This window comes from Ranitomeya imitator, chromosome 4 (assembly GCF_032444005.1).
Source record: "Ranitomeya imitator isolate aRanImi1 chromosome 4, aRanImi1.pri, whole genome shotgun sequence".
Taxonomy (NCBI): Eukaryota; Metazoa; Chordata; class Amphibia; order Anura; family Dendrobatidae; genus Ranitomeya; species Ranitomeya imitator.
In genome coordinates this window covers 199,648,552-199,657,837 of record NC_091285.1, presented here as the reverse complement: position 1 = coordinate 199,657,837, position 9,286 = coordinate 199,648,552, and positions in this window count along the sequence as shown.

Genomic DNA, 9,286 nt, shown 5'->3' with positions numbered 1-9,286 from the left:
AGTTACTCCTGAGCAGCAGTCTTGGACAGGTGTTTCTGCTAATTGCAATTCGGACTGGGGTATTTAGCTGTGCAGGACTCATTAGTCCTTGCCAGTAGTCAATGTTCCTTTGGAAGTGTTGGTCCCCTGCCTGGCCTCTCCTGCTTGCTGCCAATTCAGCAAAGATAAGTGTTTGCCTCTTTTTTTTAGACACACTGCTGTGTGTTTATTTTCTGTGCTGATCTTGTTTCTATTTTGTTCCTGTTAGACTGTGCCTGATGTTTTTCTCAGTCTAGTTGGATTCGCTGGAGTCGCAGATATACTCTCCACTAGGGTTGAGCGAAACGGGTCGTTCATTTTCAAAAGTCGCCGACTTTTGGCAAAGTCGGGTTTCATGAAACCCGATCCGACCCCTGTGCGGGGTCGGCCATGCGGTACGCGACTTTCGCGCCAAAGTCGCATTTCAATGACGCGAAAAGCGCCATTTCTCAGCCAATGAAGGTAAACGCAGAGTGTGGGCAGCGTGATGACATAGGTCCTGGTCCCCACCATCTTAGAGAAGGGCATTGCAGTGATTGGCTTGCTGTCTGCGGCATCACAGGGGCTATGAAGGGGCGTTCCCGCCGACCGCCATGTTACTGCTGCTGATCTGAGCTTAGGGAGAGGTTGCTGCCGCTTCGTCAGAAGCAGGGATAGCGTTAGGCAGGGTCCATTAACCACCAAACCGCTTGTGCTGTGGCGATTTCCACTGCCCAACACCACCTTCGGTGTGCAGGGACAGTGGAAGCTACATTTTTTTTTTTTTGCCCTCAGCGCTGTAGCTCATTGGGCTGCCCTAGAAGGCTCCCTGATAGCTGCATTGCTGTGTGTACGCCGCTGTGCAAACCAACTGCTTTTTTCAAAGCACAAATCCTCTTGTTCCTTCCTTTCTGCACAGCTATCTTTTTTGTTTGTCCACACTTTTTATTTAATTTGTGCATCAGTCCACTCCTTATTGCTGCCTGCCATACCTGGCTGAGATTACTGCAGGGAGATAGTACTTGTTGGACACTCCCTGTTTTTTTTTTTGTGGGAGATTAAGATTGACATTTCTGCTAGAGTGCCATCCCTGTGTGTGCCATCTCTCACTCAGTGGGCCATAGAAAGCCTATTTATTTTTTTGCTTGATTTGGGTTCTAAAATCTACCTGAAAAAATCACTACATCAATCAGTGGGAGAAAAATATTGGCCTCAGGGCTTGTGTGCCACTCCTGACTCCTGTGTGCATCATCACTCACTCAGTGGGCCATAGAAAGCCTATTTTTTTTTTTTTTGCTTTATTTGGGTTCTAAATTCTACCTGAAAAAATCAATAAATCAATCAGTGGGAGATTAATATTGGCCTTTGGGCTTGTGTGCCAGTCCTAAGCGTGCCATCTCTCTCTCTCAGATAGTGGGCCATAGAAAGCCTATTTATTATTTTTTTTATTGGGTTTATAAATTTTCCCTGGAACAAAAAAAAAAAAGTGGGAGATTAATATTGGCCTCTGGGCTTGTGTGCCAGTCCTGAGCGTGCCATCTCTCTCACAAATAGTGGGCCATAGAAAGCCTATTTATTTTTTGTTTTTTTTGTTTTATAAATTCTCCCTGAAAAAAAAAAGGGAGATTAATATTGGCCTTTGGGCTTGTGTGCCAGTCCTAAGCGTGCCATCTCTCTCACAAATAGTGGGCCATAGAAAGCCTATTTATGTTTTTGGTTGATTTGGGTTCTAAATTCTACCTGAAAAAATCAATAAATCAATCAGTGGGAGATAAATATTGGCCTCTGGGCTTGTGTGCCACTCCTGACTCCTGTGTGCGTCATCTCTCACTCAGTGGGCCATAGAAAGCCTATTTTTTGTTTTATTTGTTTTATAAATTCTCCCTGAAAAAATCATTTTTATTTTATTTGGTTTCTAAATTCTTCCTGAAAAAATCATTTCTTTTTTATTATTTTTTTTTCTAAAGTCTCCCTGAAAGAAAAAAAAAATCAAATCAGTGGGAGATTAATATTGCCCTTTCTGCTTGTGTGCCAGTCTTGACTCCTGGGTGTGTCATCTCTCTCTCTCTCTCCAATTGTGGGCCATAGAAAGCCTATTATTTTTTTAGCTTGATTTGGGTTCCAAAATCTACCTGAAAAAATCACTACATCAATCAGTGGGAGATAAATATTGGCCTCTGGGCTTGTGTGCCACTCCTGACTCCTGTGTGCGTCATCTCTCACTCAGTGGGCCATAGAAAGCCTTTTTTTGTTTTATTTGTTTTCTAAATTCTCCCTGAAAAAATCATTTTATTTTATTTGGTTTCTAAATTCTTCCTGAAAAAATCATTTTATTCTATTTTTTTTTTCCTAAAGTCTCCCTGAAAAAAAAAAAAAATCAAATCAGTGGGAGATTAATATTTACATTTGTGCTTCAGTGACAGTCCTGCGTGTGTGGCATCTCTCTCATTTGTTGCCACCAACAACAGAGTGTGTAACATTGTGCCTGATTTTCGTTGTGGTCTCACTCACCTGTAAAGGGGTAGCTAAATCATACTGAAGTTATAGCTCACCGTGTAAGTTGTGTGACAGCAACAAATACCGTTAGTTTGGTTACGTTTTTAAAACAATGAGGAAGTCTGGTGGAAGAGGTCGTGGCCGGGGGCGTTCATTGTCAGCTGGTAATGAGGGTAGTGGTAGTGGTGGAGCATCAGCTGGTCGTGGGAAAAAAAATATTGCACCTAAGTCTGGAGCTGTGGAGCCAGGTTCGTCGTCTGGCTACACAAGGCCTCGAACGCTCCCTTTTCTGGGAGTAGGAAAACCGCTTTTAAAGCCGGAGCAGCAAGAGCAAGTTTTGGCTTATCTTGCTGACTCAGCCTCTAGCTCTTTTGCCTCCTCTCGTGAAACTGGTAAATGTCAAAGCAGCGCGTCGTTAGTGGATGTTCACGGTCAGGGACAAGTCGCTTCCTTGTCCTCTTCAGCAAAAACAACAACAGAGAAGAATGCAGCAGGCGACACAACGGGTTACTCCATGGAGCTCTTTACACATACCGTCCCTGGCTTAGAAAGTGAAGCAGTTAACAGTCCATGCCCATTACAAGTTGAATCTGACATGGAGTGCACTGATGCACAGCCACAGCCAGACTACTATGCTGGTCCTTTGACTCAGACCACAACATTGCCCTCGCAGGGTAATGATCAAGAATCAGACCCTGATGAGACTATGTTGCCCCATCACGAACGCTATACCACCGACCGACACGGTGACACAGACGAAGTTGCACACGAGCTACAAGAAGAGGTAATAGATGACCCAGTTCTTGACCCCGATTGGCAGCCATTGGGGGAACAGTGTGCAGGCGGCAGCAGTTCTGAAGCGGAGGAGGAGGGGCCGCAGCAGGCATCAACATCGCAACAGGTTCCATCTGCCGGGCCCGTATCTTGCCCAAAACGCGTGGCAAAGCCAAAACCTGTTGGAGGACAGCGTGGCCATCCGGTTAAAGCTCAGTCTGCAATGCCTGAAAAGGTATCCGATGCTAGAAAGAGTGCAGTCTGGCATTTTTTTTAAACAACATCCAATTGATCAGCGCAAAGTCATCTGTCAAAAATGTTCAACTACCTTAAGCAGAGGACAGAATCTGAAAAGTCTCAATACAAGTTGCATGCATAGACATTTAACCACCATGCATTTGCAAGCCTGGACTAACTACCAAACATCCCTTAAGGTTGTAGCACCCTCGGCCAATGAAGCTAGTCAGCAACGCAACATCCCTTCCGGCAGTGTAGGGCCACCATTTTCCGCACCACCTGCAGTATCTGTGCAGGTTTCTTTGCCAGGCCAAAGCAGTCAGGGTCAGGGAATCACCAGTTTCGTAGTAGGAAACACTGCATCTAGGGCACCGGCGGCAACAATACCATCTCCCACCGTCTCTCAGTCTGCCATGTCCACCGGCACCCCCGCTATTTCCACGATCTCCAGCTCTCCAGTCCAGCTCACCCTACATGAGACTATGGTTAGAAAAAGGAAGTACTTAGCCTCGCATCCACGTACACAGGGTTTGAACGCCCACATAGCTAGACTAATCTCGTTAGAGATGATGCCCTACCGGTTAGTTGAAAGCGAAGCTTTCAAAGCCCTGATGGACTACGCTGTACCACGCTACGAGCTACCCAGTCGACACTTTTTTTCCAGAAAAGCCATCCCAGCCCTCCACCAGCATGTTAAAGAGCGCATCGTCCATGCATGCACTCAGGCAATCTGTGAGCACAAAGGTGCACCTGATAACAGATGCATGGACCAGTAGGCATGGCCAGGGACGTTACGTGTCCATCACGGCACACTGGGTGAATGTTGTGGATGCAGGGTCCACAGGGGACAGCAAGTTTGGGACAGTTCTGCCTAGCCCACGGTCTAGGAAACAGTTGGCTGTAGCCGTTCTCACCCCCTCCTCCTCCTCTTCGTCCTCCTGCAGAAGCGAGAGCTCGTCCACAGACCGCAGTCGCACAACCACTCCATCCGCAGCTGCCACTGTTGCACACCAGGTCTCCCATTATGGGGCAGCTACTGGCAAACGTCAGCAGGCTGTATTGGCTATGAAGTGTTTGGGCGACAACAGACACACCGCGGAAGTTCTGTCCGAGTTCTTGCAGAAAGAAACGCAGTCGTGGCTGGGCACTGTAGATCTTGAGGCAGGCAAGGTAGTGAGTGATAACGGAAGGAATTTCATGGCTGCCATCTCCCTTTCCCAACTGAAACACATTCCTTGCCTGGCTCACACCTTAAACCTGGTGGTGCAGTGCTTCCTGAAAAGTTATCCGGGGTTATCCGACCTGCTCCTCAAAGTGCGTGGACTTTGCTCACATATCCGCCGTTCGCCCGTACACTCCAGCCGTATGCAGACCTATCAGCGTTCTTTGAACCTTCCCCAGCATCGCCTAATCATAGACGTTGCAACAAGGTGGAACTCAACACTGCACATGCTTCAGAGACTGTGCGAACAGAGGCCGGCTGTTATGTTTTTGTGGGAGGATACACATACACGGGCAGGCAGTAGGATGGCAGACATGGAGTTGTCAGGTGTGCAGTGGTCGAAGATTCAAGACATGTGTCAAGTCCTTCAGTGTTTTGAGGAATGCACACGGCTGGTTAGTGCAGACAACGCCATAATAAGCATGAGCATCCCCCTAATGCGTCTGCTGATGCAAAGTTTGACGCACATAAAGGATCAGGCGTCTGCAGCTGAGGAAGAGGAAAGCCTTGATGACAGTCAGCCATTGTCTGGCCAGGGCAGTGTACAGGACGAGTTAGCGGGCGAAGAGGAGGAGGAGGACGAGGAGGATGATGGGGATGATTATATTTTTAATGAGGAAGCTTTTCCGGGGCCACTGGAAATTGGTGGCGCGGCAAGGCCGGGTTCTGGTTTTTGGAGGGACACAAGTGACGTGGATTTGCCTGAAACTGCCCCTCAACCAAGCACAACCGCAGATTAGAGAACTGGAACTTTGGCCCACATGGCGGATTATGCCTTACGTATCCTCAAAAGGGACACACGCATAACTAAAATGATGAACGATGACGATTACTGGTTGGCCTGCCTCCTTGATCCTCGCTATAAAGGCAAATTGCAAAATATAATGCCACATGAGAACTTGGAACTAATATTAGCAACCAAACAATCAACTCTTGTTGACCGTTTGCTTCTGGCATTCCCTGCACACAGCGCCCGTGATCGTTCTCACACGAGCTGCAGGGGCCAGCAGACCAGAGGAGTTAGAGGGGCAGAAATCAGAAGTGGCGTTGGCCAGAGGGGTTTTCTGACCAGGTTGTGGAGTGATTTTGCTATGACCGCAGACAGGACAGGTACTGCAGCATCAATTCAAAGTGACAGGAAACAACATTTGTCCAGTATGGTTACAAACTATTTTTCATCCCTTATCGATGTTCTCCCTCAACCGTCATTCCCATTTGATTACTGGGCATCAAAATTAGACACCTGGCCAGAATTGGCAGAATATGCATTGCAGGAGCTTGCTTGCCCGGCAGCTAGTGTCCTATCAGAAAGAGTATTCAGTGCTGCAGGTTCAATACTAACAGAAAAAAGGACTCGTCTGGCTACCCAAAATGTAGATGATCTAACCTTCATTAAAATGAACCACAACTGGATTTCGAAATCTTTTGCCCCACCTTGCCCGGCTGACACCTAGCTTTCCTATGAAAAGGTCTTGCCTGTGGACTATTCTGAATGCCTTTTCCAATCTCGTAATTTTCTGCGCCTGATTGTCCAGCATACGACATGTTTACACCTCACTAAATGGCCAAACTCCCCACACTGGGCCGTGGTATCGACACTTGGCGACAGCACCCGTGAGAGTGCAGTTTGTCTGAAGAGGTGGGTGTGCCCGCTTTTGGTCAACGGCACTGCCACTGGGTCCCTCCTAGTACAATAAAGTGTCTCTGGCGGTGGTGGTGGGCACCCAACGTCAGACACACCGTTGTAATATGAGGGGCCCTGGGCCTGTACAGCCGGCCACAAGACAGTTCCCCCCCCCCCAGCTCAAACAGTGCTCTACCACTTGCAAAATTATCTCACAGCTCCACCAATGTTTAGTCTATGCGCTGACATCCTTCAATGTCTGCCACTGACAATACCATTGTATTGACATTTTTGTTATGTTAGGCCTTCGAAGCCTGTCTGCGGTCACTCCTTCCACTATGCCTCCACTGACCACACCACTGCTGCCCGTGTACCCCTGGAACCAATTTAAAATTGCCTACAGCCATGTGTTATTATTTTAGGCCTTCGATGCCTGTCTGCGGTCACCCCTTACAATATGCCTCCACTGACCACACCACTGCTGCCCGTGTACCCCTGGAACCAATTTAAAATTGCCTACAGCCAGCCCAATTTTTTTATTTTAGGCCTTCGATGCCTGTCTGCGGTCCGTTCTTTCTACTACTACTACACTGACCAGGCCACTGCTGCCCGTGTACCCCTGGAACCAATTTAAAATTGCCTACAGCCATGTGTTATTATTTTAGGCCTTCGATGCCTGTCTGCGGTCACTCCTTACAATATGCCTCCACTGACCACACCACTGCTGCCCGTGTACCCCTGGAACCAATTTAAAATTGCCTACAGCCAGCCCAATTTTTTTTACTTTAGGCCTTCGATGCCTGTCTGCCGTCACTCCTTCCACTAGGCCTCCACTGACCACACCACTGCTGCCCGTGTACCCCTGGAACCAATTTAAAATTGCCTACAGCCATGTGTTATTATTTTAGGCCTTCGATGCCTGTCTGCGGTCACTCCTTACAATATGCCTCCACTGACCACACCACTGCTGCCCGTGTACCCCTGGAACCAATTTAAAATTGCCTACAGCCAGCCCATTTTTTTTATTTTAGGCCTTCGATGCCTGTCTGCGGTCCGTTCTTTCTACTACTACTACACTGACCAGGCCACTGCTGCCCGTGTACCCCTGGAACCAATTTAAAATTGCCTACAGCCATGTGTTATTATTTTAGGCCTTCGATGCCTGTCTGCGGTCACTCCTTCCACTAGGCCTCCACTGACCACACCACTGCTGCCCGTGTACCCCTAGAACCTATTTATAATTGCATAGAGCATCCTTTTTTTAATAGTAGGCGTACAAAGTCTGTCTGCGGTTCACTATTGAAATTGTCCTCCACTGCCCAGAGCACTGCAGCTTGTGTACCCCTGTAACTTTTTTCTGCTGCATTGAGCCACATTTTTGGTTTGAGTCCTACTACCTGTGTCTGTCTGCGCCACTCAATTCAGCTGTGATCCTTTGAAAAAAGCTGAGCGTCAATAGTCTTGTTTTCAGCCTCTAGGAATTTTAAAACTGCATTGGGTGTACAACTTTGGTAGGGCCTACTAACGATGTCTGCCTCCCCAAGGTGTTCCCCAGGTTTCCTCTCCATTGCTTCAATCTTCATGCTCTCGTTTAGTAGTTGTTGGAAACTACGCTGCATTAGGCCTACAAATTAGGTATGGGGTGTAGAGAGATGGTGTGTTCCACTCCAAGGTGTTCTCCAGGTTGCCTTTCCTGAGCTTCAATCTTCATGCTCTCGTTTAGTAGTTGTTGGAAACTACGCTGCATTAGGCCTACAAATTGGGTATGGGGTGTAGAGAGATGGTGTGTTCCACTCCAAGGTGTTCTCCAGGTTGCCTTTCCTGAGCTTCAATCTTCATGCTCTCGTTTAGTAGTTGTTGGAAACTACGCTGCATTAGGCCTACAAATTGGGTATGGGGTGTAGAGAGATGGTGTGTTCCACTCCAAGGTGTTCTCCAGGTTGCCTTTCCTGAGCTTCAATCTTCATGCTCTCGTTTAGTAGTTGTTGGAAACTACGCTGCATTAGGCCTACAAATTGGGTATGGGGTGTAGAGAGATGGTGTGTTCCACTCCAAGGTGTTCCCCAGGTTTCCTCTCCATTGCTTCGATCTTCATGCTCTCGTTTAGTAGTTGTTGGAAACTACGCTGCATTAGGCCTACAAATTGGGTATGGGGTGTAGAGAGATGGTGTGTTCCACTCCAAGGTGTTCTCCAGGTTGCCTTTCCTGAGCTTCGATCTTCATGCTCTCGTTTAGTAGTTGTTGGAAACTACGCTGCATTAGGCCTACAAATTGGGTATGGGGTGTAGAGAGATGGTGTGTTTCACTCCAAGGTGTTCCCCAGGTTTCCTCTCCATTGCTTCGATCTTCATGCTCTCGTTTAGTAGTTGTAGAAAACTACACTGCATTAGGCCTACAAATTGGGTATGGGGTGTAGAGAGATGGTGTGTTCCACTCCAAGGTGTTCCCCAGGTTTCGTCCACATTGCTTCGGTCTTCCTACTCTCGTTTAGTAGTTGTAGAAAACTACACTGCATTAGGCCTACAAATTGGGTATGGGGTGTAGAGAGACGGTGTGTTACACTCCAAGGTGTTCCCCAGGTTTCGTCCACATTGCTTCGATCTTCCGACTCTCGTTTAGTAGTTGTTGAAAACTACACTGCATTAGGCCTACAAATTGGGTATGGGGTGTAGAGAGATGGTGTGTTCCACTCCAAGGTGTTCTCCAGGTTGCCTTTCCTGAACTTCTATCTTCAGGCTCTCTTTAAATTGTAGTTAAATGGAACAACTGCATTTGGCGTACTAGTTGGTTTGGGGCCTACTATCGGTGTCTGTCACTCCTTGCTGTTCTCCTGGTTTCCTGTCCTGAAATTCCATTTTCAGGCTCTTGTTAAGTAGTTGTTAATGTTAGACTGCATTTGGCCTACTAGTTGGGTTGGGGCCTACTATCGGTGTCTG